The sequence below is a fragment of the Cryptotermes secundus genome, unplaced genomic scaffold (genome assembly GCF_002891405.2).
Source record: "Cryptotermes secundus unplaced genomic scaffold, Csec_1.0 scaffold197, whole genome shotgun sequence".
Taxonomy (NCBI): domain Eukaryota; kingdom Metazoa; phylum Arthropoda; class Insecta; order Blattodea; family Kalotermitidae; genus Cryptotermes; species Cryptotermes secundus.
In genome coordinates this window covers 1,004,574-1,018,136 of record NW_019744107.1, presented here as the reverse complement: position 1 = coordinate 1,018,136, position 13,563 = coordinate 1,004,574, and the positions used below count along the sequence as shown (strand labels likewise).

Below are 13,563 nucleotides of genomic sequence, written 5' to 3'. Positions count from 1 at the left end.
GGCATGCAATGAATTAGTTTGTGGTGGATTGGATCAGCACCTGAAGATGGCACATTGGTGCCGAAACATGTAGTGAGAGTGAAAAGAGGGGATAAATAAATGTATGCACTAGAAGACGGATAAAATAAATCATGGATATTTTAGCGTCTTTTATAAAAGGTGACTTTGTTCCATTACAGATGGAATACTTACAATCTAAAAATGATGCTAACATATTCATGTCATGTTAAGGTATGGTTTCCATATGATGAGCAGGTGGCTCCTGAGATCACTCATTCCAGTCAAAATTCCTGGTGATATATGTGCAGATGATGATGATAATGTCCATGGGGTCAAACTTACAATTGTTTTTGCATGCTTGCCTCTGACTGGGTCAGGGCTCACAACACGTGAAGTGGAAGGCTTCTCAATACCAACCCCATCAACACCGACTCGGATGCAGTCAAAAGAGACAACAATGAGAGGTCTGCTTGCAAACTGCAACTCCAAGTTGATGCACACGTGCACATTGTTGTTTTGAACCCGGATGTTGTATAGACGGACACATAGGTTAAGCAGGGGCACACCTGTTCCAACGCAGAAAGGGGGAGGATTCCTGGCTGCAAATGTAATTACTACATTTAATACAACACTGCCATGAATTGTGGTTAGTAAATATAACTACATCCATGGACCCGAACCCATCTTCAGAAACCACTAGTTGGACAGCTACTCAAGGATTTCTGAAGAAAATTTTGTGGAACCTGAAGGTGAATTGCCTTGACTACAGGAGGCATCCACTTGTCCTTACTCTGAACCAGATCAATACAGTCCATACTGCCCCATGTTATCTCTCTAGCAACCATTTTAATATTATTCTTCCACCTCTTTCTAGGTCCTCCTAGTGGCCTCCTTCCTCCTGACTTTCCCACCAAAACAATATATGGATTCCACTTCTCCCTATGTGTGCTACATGCCCTGCCCCATCTAATTCTTCTTGACCTCATCATTCTAATTATATATGGCTAACAGTACAAGTTGTAGTTTTTAGTAGCGCATGTTAACTTGAAATGAAAATGTTGGAAACAGCCATGCAGAACAGTTTGAGCAGTCTTACCTGACAAAGAGGTATGGTAGAGTTTGTTACCGTTCAGAAGCACATCCAAATCCACTCCTAGGTCCTCGGGAACATATGTGAGTTGGACACATCCTGAGAGCATTAGGTTCATTTAATACTATAAAATCATTCAATATTTCCATCATGGGAATGGAATTCAGTATTTTTGTAGAGCCATCACACATTGAGGAAACTCTCAACTAAAACTGTAAGACCTGCCTTGCTGATTGAAATCCAGAGGTGGGACACTCAGAGTGGCACAGCACCCACAGTCACTGCCCCCGCATGAACATGGAAGTCGTAAAAACTGGGTTTGTTGTTTCAAGACCTGGCTGTACTGTCTTCTATGCTGCAGGTCTTAAACAACAGAAAACAAAATATGGATCACTGTACAAACAAACAATTGGCTTTTATCATGGTAGTTCCAAACTTCTGTATAGAGCAGACTCAGGCGAAATGTCACCTCTAGAATGGTGCTCCAGCTGGTTTCCAGATGTAATGCTGTGAAGAACAAGTGACGCAAGCAACAGTTGGGCGGCCTGCAACAGAATAATCAATGTTAGAGTTTGTTGTCTTGTTTATTTATTTATTACTGCGTCTTCAGTACGCCTACAAACAGCGGTCACTCAGTCGGTATAGTTCGCTTGCAGACTAAAACCACGGAGTTTGTTTTTGTTCTTTTGCTCTTCAGTAGTTCATATTATAGAGTACAAATGAGACGAAGATTAGTATACAATGCATCAGAATTATGTGGAAAGAAGTGGTAGTGACTATGGACGCAACAGGAGGGTGGGTCAAACAAGACATCTTCCCTTGTCCCGGATTATTGCAATAAATCAGAACTGAGAGAAAAGAAGGAACTATACCAAATAGTACTCATAATTTTGAAGGATTCTGAACACATTTTTTGGTCCCTTCTACGTGTGTTTCAATATGCAGACTCATGACTCTACGGCAATAAAAATATTCTTAAAAGCTATCCCTGTAACAAGACATGGAGGTCCACAGTACTGAGAAGTTGAGGCTCCCACATTTTCTAAACAGTGGGTTCAAAGATGGCAGTGAGGTTGTTAAAATTACACCCCGGCCACCCTTTAACCCCAGGAAGATTTCTGGTACTGTTATAAGCTTAGATGATCCCAGCTTAAATATAAAATTTTAAGCAAATTTTCAGGCTGCCATCCGGGACAAAAATCCCGGCGGTGCCCGTGGTGGTGGCCTAGAAGTAGTTAACATAGGTCCAAGAAGGTTGGCAGAGAATACATCAGTGGACAGACACCCAGAAGCCTCGAGCAACATCATTCCCATCATCCATGGGATGTATTTTCGTGGCCTTAACTGAAATGTGGAGCCGGGATACCATAGTCTGTATAGCGACTAGCTACTGGCTGGACGACCGAGGGGATTTCGAGTCCCGATAGTGTCAAGAATTTTGTCCTTTCCATCTCGTCCAGACCGGCTCAGGGGTCTACCCATCCTCCTATCCAATGTGTACCGGGGTCTTTTTTCCCCGGGGGTAAAACGGCCGGGCTGTGAAGTTGTCCATTCACCTACAGCTAATGGTGAGGTCAAGAAAATATTGATCTATAAGTCCACTCCCTATACGCTTTCATAGCGTAGTGCTTGATTATTTAAACACAAGGAAAACTTTTAATAGAACTGTACCCATCTTCTGCATTTAGGCCTATGTGGGAAAAGACTGTTCACGTATGCGCCAACCGTATCTTGGAGTAAATCCACCATACTATCAGATGTTAAAAAAATATTAGATTTAAAATTGTAACGATTAGTATCCTGTGGATATTTTCGTCCCCGTTTGTGTGCGTCCGTGCGCAGGTGCCCATTTATGAGGTAAAGTATCTCTTCGCAAAGGGACGAGTCATATCGACATAAAATGGTGCCCAGAGTGCAGTCTTCACATGTATAAGATCTATTTATTCTACACGATAAAATTAATGTTATAAGATATGAGGTTTTCGCAACGGTACTCTTCTGAGTTGTGGGACCACGTAGTGTTTCAGGTAGTTAACAAGGATGCAAGTATCGTACTGCTTCCATCTTCAACATTAAAGACGAAGAAGTAGTTTATAGCGAAACGATGACACCCACCTTCCAGACTAGACCGTGACATATCCCAGAAGACCACAACAAAAAGCAGATTTATGAAAATAATGTCCGTAACAAACCTGTTGTCCTTAAGGACGAGTGAGATTTAAAGATGTTTCGGGCTGATGGACACCGAAGAGTAATTAATATTATTCTATTCCTTAAACAAGAATTCCGGCTTGTTTCTTTAGAGCAATTCAAATGGTATCTAAACGAAATAAAATTTCTGATACCAGATTGGACAAGCAACAATGTGTGAGACAGGAAAGTCTGTTTTCCGCAATTTATTTATTTTATATATTGATGAATTTCTTACGCAGTAACTGCCTTCTAAAAGAAGTTACTGAAGGAAAGATAGAGGGGCGGATAGAAGTGACCAGAAGACGAGGAAGAAGACGTAAGAAGATGCTGGATGACCTTTGGGACAGAAGAGGATATTCTCATTTGAAGGAGAAAGCTCTAGATCGCATTAAGTGGAGGAACTGTTTTGGAAGAGACTGTGGACCTGTCGTCTTGACAGATTACTGAAGAATGAATGAATAAATTGATGAATTAATTATAACACACCTCCAACAATCCTCTATATTTGTTGATTAACTTCAAAACACTGCTTCTGCAGATGACCTATAGCAACAGCCCAATCTGAGAATAAGCTTCAGCGAACAATATTTAAACTTAACACATAGTATTACGGAAGAATTTAGTGTGAGAATTCTCTCAAAAGAAGACCAAGATGATGCCATTTGTAGGAATAATGTTACTATAACCAATATAATGATAGGAAGACAAGTAATTGATCAAGTAATCATTTAAAATATTTGGTTGTGAAGCCTATTGTGTGGAAAGCAAAGACGTAGAAAAGAAATTAAATATATTTATATCGGTACTGTTTCTCCAGAAGTCGGAAGCGATCATTGCACGGGAAAGCAAGAAAGGAAAGTGTGCCGATTTGCAAGTAATCATAATCTCAGGGTTGTTGTATGGTAGCGAAAACTCGATCTTAACAAGGTTGGGTTTGAGGTCCTCACAGCGGCGACTATGAAGAGTTATCATTTAGTTATTAACAGAACTGTAAAACACTACACAGGTCATTCGGCAGAAGGAATTATAAAACAAATTATTAAGTTTAGAAAGATAGCTCCCTTGTGCTTAATAAAGGATAATAAATTTACATGCAGTTATTCACTGTTTGGTGATAAGCCTACTTATGGTAGTAAAATTTGCGAGAAGATAAAATTATGCAGATGAATGAACAAATAATCGATGTTTAAGCTTCAATTTTCACTGTTATTGCACGCACTGAACGAAAATGAAATATATTAATATATAAAGTGTTTAATATATGCCTCAAAATCATACTGTAACAGAATATTTCAGTGAAAGACTAAAATAAATCTGATTTCAAAATAGTATAAATTTTATACAAACGTTCGCTTTGTTAACTGCGATCACGTTCAGGAGGCCATGGTTACCAGTTGAATAGGCAGCTTCGAAAATGTACTGGTAATATAAATTGCGTATATTTGTATTGGAAACCTTAAGACTTATGAAGAATGTGTCTGATTTCTTCTACAACATCTGATATTCGTATATATTGTGACGCAACGCCTGAAAGTCTGATCCCCCACCTGCTGAGCGGAGCTTCGCGTAGGAATTTCCTAGGTAACGGTTACCGAACCGTTTCATCTCTCGCGGCAACCAATATACTGCAGACCGTTGCATCAGAAGAGGCGAAATAGGAACCCTTGGAGATGGTGTTCCCTAGTCGGTACAACAAGCAGTTATGAAACCGAGTGCGTTAGTGAAGAGTACATAGAGAGAAGCGGAAGTGAGATCAGCGAAGACCAGATCAGAGATGACGTACTAGTCAGGTCGCATCGTCTGGAAGACGCTAACTGTAACTGACTGTAATTATGATTGCGAACGAGTTATCCAATAACACAGATTCGCCTACTCCGGAATCCACAATTATTTGTCACGGAACCCCGGACACGTGACAATATTTTTCCTATCGATAAATGTTTAAGGAGAACTTTATACCATGTTTCATAAAATTTTCAAATATCCAGTCTCACGAAAACCGTGTAAAGTATCTCATGTTCTTCAAGCACATGGATGGATGGACGGAAGGACAGACTGAGCGGTACCTGAGAATAGTGGCAAGGTACATAATCATCATCATCATCAGTAATCTGTCAAGAAGACAGGTCCACAGTCTCTTCCAAAACAATTCCTCCATTTAATGCGATCTAGAGCTTTCTCCTTCAAATGACAGTATCCTCTTCTGTCCCCAAGGTCATCCAGCATCTTCTTACGTCTTCTTCCTCGTCTTCTTGTCACTTCTATCCGCCCCTCTATCTTTCCTTCGATAACTTCTTTTAGAAGGCAGTTTCTGCGTAAAACATGACCAATCCAATTAGCCTTCCGTTTTCTTATTTCGTGTAGGATATTCCTCTGCTCACTGACTCTAATTAACACTTCTTCATTTCTCACATAATCGGTCCAACTGATCTTCTCCATCCTTCTCCAACACCACATTTCGAAACTTTCCAGATGTTTCTGATTAGGTACATAATATATGGTAAAAATACAACGAAGATACAAGAATAGAACTACGAATACAAAGTATATGGGACATGATTATTCAATACAGAAATAATCAGTTAAAGCATTCCACGAACTTGGTTCTTTGAAATATAATTATTGGTCTTAACGGCAATCTTACTGAGAGGTTAATATGGATTGTCTTGAAAGAAAAATAATACTCAACAATATTACAAATAGGCTTACGTCTTAAGGGTGTCTCGATATTTACTTGATTTTATAAAGCTTATACAAAGAAAGAACTCCGTTATTTTAGTCCGCAAGCGAGCTATACCGACCGAGCGGCCGCCGCTTGTCGGCAAAGTTTAGTACCAACTTTTGCGGATAGAGGATGTGTCGCGTTGTCAGCGCAACGAATCCCCACGGCCGTTAATTTCCGTTTTCTAGACCGGAGCCGCTATTTCCTTGAAATAGCTCCTCAATTTTCATTACGAGGCTGAGTGCACCCCGTTACAGACCCATTACTTCTCAGAAAAGAATCTGGTAGCACTGGGAATCGAACCCAGACCTCTGGATCTGTAGCCAGGAACGCTGGCCACCAGACCACAGAGGCGTTAAAAGATTATACAATGCATTCAAATTTTAAATAATCACTTTCTTATGCTTAGACACAATCGCAAATTTAATACATATGTAATCTTAAGTACGTCTGAAGTATATTATTTATCTTACGAAGTCTGAAGTAGTTTATCAGACGATACGCTTATATGAGTGACGTGAATAAATGTGATCATGCCATAGGAAATATTTATTATCATATAATGACAAATCATACATGTCACTGAGATAATTTAGCCGACAAGAAAAATAATCTGAAACATTGTGACGGGAATTAATTTTTTTTAATAATTTCGATAAGACTGTTTTTTTTTCAGTTTCTGCACTTACCTCGTTGCCTTTCACTTCATACAATATGAAACGGATAAAAGTAATCGGTAAATGCACATGATGCACTTTCTCAATTACGTAACACTTACAATTAGATTAACGCTGTTGAAAGAGATAATAGGGTTTAAAATGTATTTCGCCGTAGTATATTAAGCACTCTACAGATGTCATTTTCAGTGATGTGTTTTCATAGGTCCTGCACTAAGCTAGTAATGACAGTGATAATGGTCATAACTCAATGAATTTCATTTCTTTCTTTCCTTGCGTGGTCAGTTCAGAGGCAGGGGCCAATTATAATGTCAGTATAGTAATAACAATGTTAATAATAATAGTAATAATAACAAGACACACAAGAACAAAATATTAAAATAAAAGAAATCTAAACAAATTAAGGTAGGGTAGTGGTTGAGGGGCTATGTTACAAGCCGGAAGGTCGCGGGTTCAAGTAACGATGAGGTCATTGGATTTTTTTTCAGTTGACCTATTCCTTCCAGCCGCACTAGGCCCTGGGGTTTACTCATCCTCTAACATAAATGAGTACCAGGAATTAATTAAAAAATTTTCATGGGGAGTAAAGCGCGGCCGGCGCGTAAGGCTGACAACCTTACCGCCATCTGTGAGCCGATTTTCTAGATAATGTGGGACCCTCAGCGTCTCACAACCCTATGAGCCTTCACGGCCTGGTACAGGGATAGCTTTACTTTTTTTTTTTTTTTTTTACTTTTACTTAATACAGACAACATTAACAGCAAAAGCCCATTTAATAATTCAACTCAATTAAATTTTTATTATTTATGTGACGAGCCAACAGCCGCAAGGCCAATCACAGACACAGCACAGTATAGATAAAAGTAGTTACATACTGGATAAACACAACATAAAGTCAAAGAATAAATAAAGCTAAACACTGGAGGAAAACACATGAATGCATATAAGGAAACAAAATAATAATAATATTTGGAATGTGTTTGAGAACATAGTAGGACTGCTCAGAAAAGTGTCTGAAACACAAATAAAATGATATGGGGCCCATCCAGCTTCCTAATCAATGGGTAACGGGAGCTCTTTCCCAGGGCTTAAAGCTGCCAGGGCGTGAAGCTGACCACTCACCTCCAGTTAGTGCCGATGTGAAGAAAATAGGATTATACATCCATTTCCCTATAGGCCTTCAAGGAGTAGTGCTTAATATGTTAAGCACAGGGAATACTGTACCTTTACTTTTTACCCAAATAAAAGGATGTAACAGGAGGATGGTCAAAATTAAAAGTAGGAGCCTCATAATTTGTACTTTTCATTTTATATTATAAGGAAATTGGTTAAGAAACGGAGACTGGACTGGACGGGGAAATTTATAATGCATGGAGAACATGAAAAGTGAATTAAAAATTTAGCTCCAAATTTTCAAGGAAAGAATCCACTTCGGAGAGCCCGTTGTTGATGGGAGGATAATATTAAAATGAATCTTAAGAAACAGGTTGTAGTTTAAATTCTGAGAACTGGATTACTTCATTCCGAAAAAGGATTTAGTACATATTGTCACGTGTTGCTTTACATGAAGTATAAATTAAACTACAATATAGAGATTTTCTCAGAAAAGGCTTAACAAGCAAACAATCTGTACAGCATCGAAGATCCTGACTTTCATTTAAATATTTTTAAGTTATATATATAGGTGGCGTATGTTTCATGAAAATCTACGGACAATGATTTGTACTCCCCAACAATATATTGTATATAAGTCCCTCTAGTTAGTACTATCGCAGAACTTCCCCCTCCCACAAGAGGTCAGGACAAGGTTAATGGGATCACGTAAGTAATATTAAGGGTCTGATAATATTTTCTAATCGATGACAGTCGTTCCTTAAACACCTGTCTACGCTTGATATCTGGGATTTAAATGGTTAATGAACTACAAGAGAAAGATAAAGTATCTATCTATGATTGATTAAAATGCGAAAAATATATTTGCTTCTTGTTTTACAATGTAGATTCTTAATAATTATTTCTGTCACAAGAGTTGAGCAAGAAATAATGGAAAGATATCTGAGTAGAATTCATAGGTCTAAAGCCTTATTTACTACTGAATACATTCCATATGTTTTTATTTTATTCCGTTTTTGAAGAAATTGTTAATTAAGTATACACTCCTTCTACTCGTACATTAAATCTCTTGGGTATAACCTCAAAGCTTCGTACAATCGCCATGTTCGTCATTTTTATTTACACAAATATTACAAACATAAAGTGTAGCTTTGTTTATGGTCTATCTCTGTACAAAATTTCGCATGCCTGTTTCCAGCGGTTCATTAGGTCTTGCCACCGAACCCAAAGCTAAAGTTAATTTTGCACAGCTGAAATTTATTATTTTACATCCTGAAAAGAAGAATATTTTAACAAAAGTTGCATACTTGCGTCGGTCTCTTACAACACATGCTTCGGGCCCAAAGATAAATAATGCTAGTATCGGTTCACTCTCACAAGTTCCTGCGTCTGTAGTGTTCCATGTTTTTGTTTTGTAATGAAACAGGACATTAGCATGGTGTCCTATGTTATATCGTTCATATAAAATTTTGTGAAAATTATCAAAATGGTTAAAAGATAAAAGGAGTGTATCATTCACGTTAAGCCATTGCACTGCCTGCCATCAAATGTCCATTTATAAAATAATATAAAATGTGTGTTCGTCGTTGTTCAATAATAAAATATATATGTTAATGAAATACAATAAATACAATACAAATAAATGNTCTCACAAGTTCCTGCGTCTGTAGTGTTCCATGTTTTTGTTTTGTAATGAAACAGGACATTAGCATGGTGTCCTATGTTATATCGTTCATATAAAATTTTGTGAAAATTATCAAAATGGTTAAAAGATAAAAGGAGTGTATCATTCACGTTAAGCCATTGCACTGCCTGCCATCAAATGTCCATTTATAAAATAATATAAAATGTGTGTTCGTCGTTGTTCAATAATAAAATATATATGTTAATGAAATACAATAAATACAATACAAATAAATGAATACAACGCACGCAGCCACATAAGAAAGACACATCATAAGACACAGTATATACACAATTAAAACATAAGAAGAACGACTCCCATAGCGGATGAATGGCATTACACACGAGTTGGATATACGACATGTAAGATGATAGATCTTAACAAGTTTTAACATATAAATTTTATTATTGAACAACGATGAACACACATTTTATATCATTTTATAAATGGGCACTTGATGGCAGGCAGTGCAATGGTTTAACGTAATTAATACACCTGAGGATGGCAGAATGATGCCGAAACATGTGGTGTGAAGTGACAAGTGAAATTGTATGCACTAAAAGACGGTTAATATATACACATTATGGATACGAATCAGTGCAACAGGACACTAAAATACAACATTAGATAAAAGGAGAGGACGTATGGAGCAAGGTGATCTCACAAGTCTTAAGAAAGTTATGTATGAAGAAAAAAAGTAAGGAAGAAACTGTTTTGTGTCTGCTATAAATAAACATCAAAACAAGAACAATGCTCAGCTGCAAATAACTCATTTGGAAGATCCGTGTACCCTTTTCCAGTCATGCTAGTCATTGAAATAGAAAAGCGCATTTCCTGGATATGTAAAAGATTTGCTCTAATAAGTTGAGATAATACTAAGAAGTCTATAAAGCGATATATCTCAGCTGTTTCTGGCGGCAGTTCGCAGTAAAACCATCGAACACAGACTTACCTTAACCATGTTGAGCTGTTGCTGACATGGAACTAATTGTGACAGGAAGCCACAAAGGTCCTGTCAGCCTACACCGGTATACCAGAACGCGGTCAGCATGCTCTAGTGTCATTACAATCTGAGTACAGTTATTCATTCAATGATGGGACTCATTTGTCCACGTATCGGGATTAATAGCCCACGCGATGGGACTGTCAATGGCCAGAATGGATGGGAACATTCTCGTGGAATGTGGCTCTGTTGGTACATTTCTTGACTGCAATTAAAGCACGCTAAAGACTGCGTTTCAGTACTAATGCTGCTTACTAGTATGTTTCCCGGCGCATTCGCAGCTAAAAGTTGTAAAAGTCCAGTAGCTTCTTAATGTCTTGTCTGTCCATATGCAACAACTTATTTCATATTGGAGAGTTTTATTAAATATTTTCGGCATATTCCAAATTTGTCTAAAAATTAAGCAACAGTAGAGGAAACCTGTATCAAGCTCTGCATGAGTTTCTGTGCACATCTGGAGCGTATGATTCGAGTAACTCGCTAAATAATTATCGGATAAGAAAATATTTCGAAGATTGTAGGGATAATTAAAAAAATATATTTTTTCCAACAAACATTCCCCAACTCTTATGAATCGAGAGATAATTAAGAGAAAAATCTAGAAATCTCAAGGGGTGTTATCCTATATGCACATTTCCTACATTACAATGTCTTTCATGCTTCTTGCGACGTTTCGTACAGTTCTCACGGCTATTGCAGTAGCACCAGCATTTTGTTTTAGTAATGCGTAACCTTTGCGGTCACGGTAGCCGAGCGGTCTAAGGTACAGTATGTACTGTCTTCGCTCGCTTGGAAACCGGGATCGTGGGCTCGAATCCCACTAAGGGCATGGATGTTTAGTTTGTGTGTGTGCGTTTTTCTGTGTTTGTGTACAGGTAGAGGCCTTGCGACGAGCTGATCACCCGCCCAAAGAGTCCTACCGAATGTGTAAGATCTAGAAAAACCGAAGTGAACGGAGAAGTTCATGGAGGTAGGCCTAGGCCCACTGGGGCTGTAGTGCCAAAGAAAGAAATGTGTAGCCCTTATTGCTGCGTTGTCCAGTTGTCCATAACGGCTACGTCTGTGTAACTGATATTAACTCTTTATGTGTACAGGCCGCTCCCCGTGATGATGATGTCGCTATGTTGTAGCGGTTCGGTCTAGACTACTTGCTGGTGGGGGAGGGGAACTGTATAAGTGTATACGCATAACATCGTAATAACCTGGTACACATCACTCCAAATAAACAATCTTCTGGGCCGCGCAATAGCTCAAGCGGTTAGTCGCTGGCTTTCCACCGCGGCGGCCCGGGTTCGATCCCGAGGTCTGGTCAAGTAGGATTTGTGGTGGACAAAGTGGCGCTGGGGCAGGCTTTCTCCGAGTACTTCGGTTTCCCCTGGCAATCTTCATCCCACCAATTGCTACACAATGACACTCACCTATCATCTGGGCTGGTACAATAGGCCAGAAGTGGCCGCAGTACAAGGGACTTAGTCACACCCCACTAGCAATAAGAAAAACAACCTGTTGGGTGATACACAGCAGAATGAGCGTACGCTCCACAAGACCATAGCAAGGTCAAATCCAAACGAACTAACTTATGAGAGAAGATCTCGACCATCCCGACACACAGGCGCACCACACTATAATAATTACTTCTGCCACCGGATAAGCATATCAACACGTAGCAGTCACAAAGTTTTAAGGAGATTTATTATAAAATATCTCATTTCTGTAGAATTTTAGTGTTAATTTTTAAGTTTCAATTTTTAATTCTAAATTTTACTATATAAGTATTTATGTTTTAACCGAAAATTCAATTTATGCATTTAACACTCACGAGAACACAATATGGATCCATATTAAAATTAGATGCAATTCAAGAACTAGGACTAGTATCACTGTACGCCTGACGATGGCCCAATATAAGGGCCGAAACATGTAGCGGCAACAGCAAAATAAAACAAAGTTGATACAATAGTGTCTATTTTGTTTTCACGAATACTGTTCTTTAGACTCCCCCCCCCCCCAATTATACACATATATCATATAAAATTGCTGAAGTGCATTTCTACTTATCTGACAGATATATTCTACGCAAGGTATAAACAAAAGAGGTCATACAATTAATGTTAGGAGGAAGAAATAACTATCAAGGATTCCGCTACGTGGTTTGCAGATTATTACAGTAAAATATACTTGAATGCCGGTGAGCTATATCAAATCGAAAAAGAAACTCTAATGACATGCACGCTTATTCCCCTCTTCCACTTTCGTATCTTCTGGTTAGGGTGGACACAGCTTCTTTCTTGTCTCGAATAGTTTCTGTTATCAAATGATTGGATTTGAGAAATAAATTATAATGTTATCCCGCGTATCTCTAACATCGCTTTGTCATCTATGTCTATATCTCCTAATTTATATTTACTTTTAGATTTCCGAACCAAATGTGTGCACGAATTTCTCACGTGGCATATGCATGTTGCATGCGTCAACCATCATCTCCTTCTGAAAAAAAGTTGTTCCTATGCTTAACTGATTAAGCACTACGCCATGAAGACGAATGATGGAGTGGACATATAGATCCACACATTCTTGATCTCGGAAATGAATGGTCAATTTCACGCCCAGGTCTCTCCTGGGAAAGAGCCCCCGGCACCCAATGTACAGGAAGCTGGGTGGGCCCCGAAACCGCTCTGGACGACGTGGAGAGGAGAAAAATCTTGCCCCTATACGGACACGAACTTCGACCTTTTGGCTGTTCAGCCCATAGCCAGTCGATATACCGACTGCACTATCCCGGCTTCATGGAGAATATTATCATTCTAATAGAATGTGAGAGACAACATAAATTATAATGCTGTTTTTTGCACAATACTTATCTCCATTCTCCTCTTGCGTCCTTTCGTTAGGATTCAAATTATCCCCTCAGGATTCTGCACTCAAACACTCTCCATCTGTGTTTTCAGTAGTAGGTTACTTATAGACGGCATCAGTATCGGGACGATGTAGGGCAGCCATAGGATGATTAACGAATGTGGAGCAGTTGGTGGAATAAGAATTGAAGGGGAAGCAGAAGACCCGAGCCACTTCCACTTTGTC

General features: G+C 38.8%; 1 protein-coding gene and 1 long non-coding RNA gene across 2 annotated transcripts in view; both read right to left on the bottom strand.

Annotated features, from left to right (window-relative positions):
- LOC111874382 (probable U3 small nucleolar RNA-associated protein 11) overlaps window positions 1-1,185 on the bottom strand; it is a 14,534-nt gene extending 13,349 nt beyond the window's left edge. Inside the window, exon 1 of the mRNA XM_033755430.1 lies at window positions 1,097-1,185. The gene's annotated coding sequence lies outside the window, so the exon portion shown is untranslated. The remainder of the gene's footprint in view (window positions 1-1,096) is intronic.
- Window positions 1,186-1,320: 135 nt separating this feature from the next.
- Window positions 1,321-13,563, bottom strand: part of LOC111874392 — a 33,418-nt gene continuing 21,175 nt past the window's right edge. Inside the window, exons 2-3 of the long non-coding RNA XR_004514100.1 lie at window positions 1,560-1,635; window positions 1,321-1,453 (exon numbers count right to left, since the gene is read on the bottom strand). This is a non-coding gene — a long non-coding RNA (uncharacterized LOC111874392). The remainder of the gene's footprint in view (window positions 1,454-1,559; window positions 1,636-13,563) is intronic.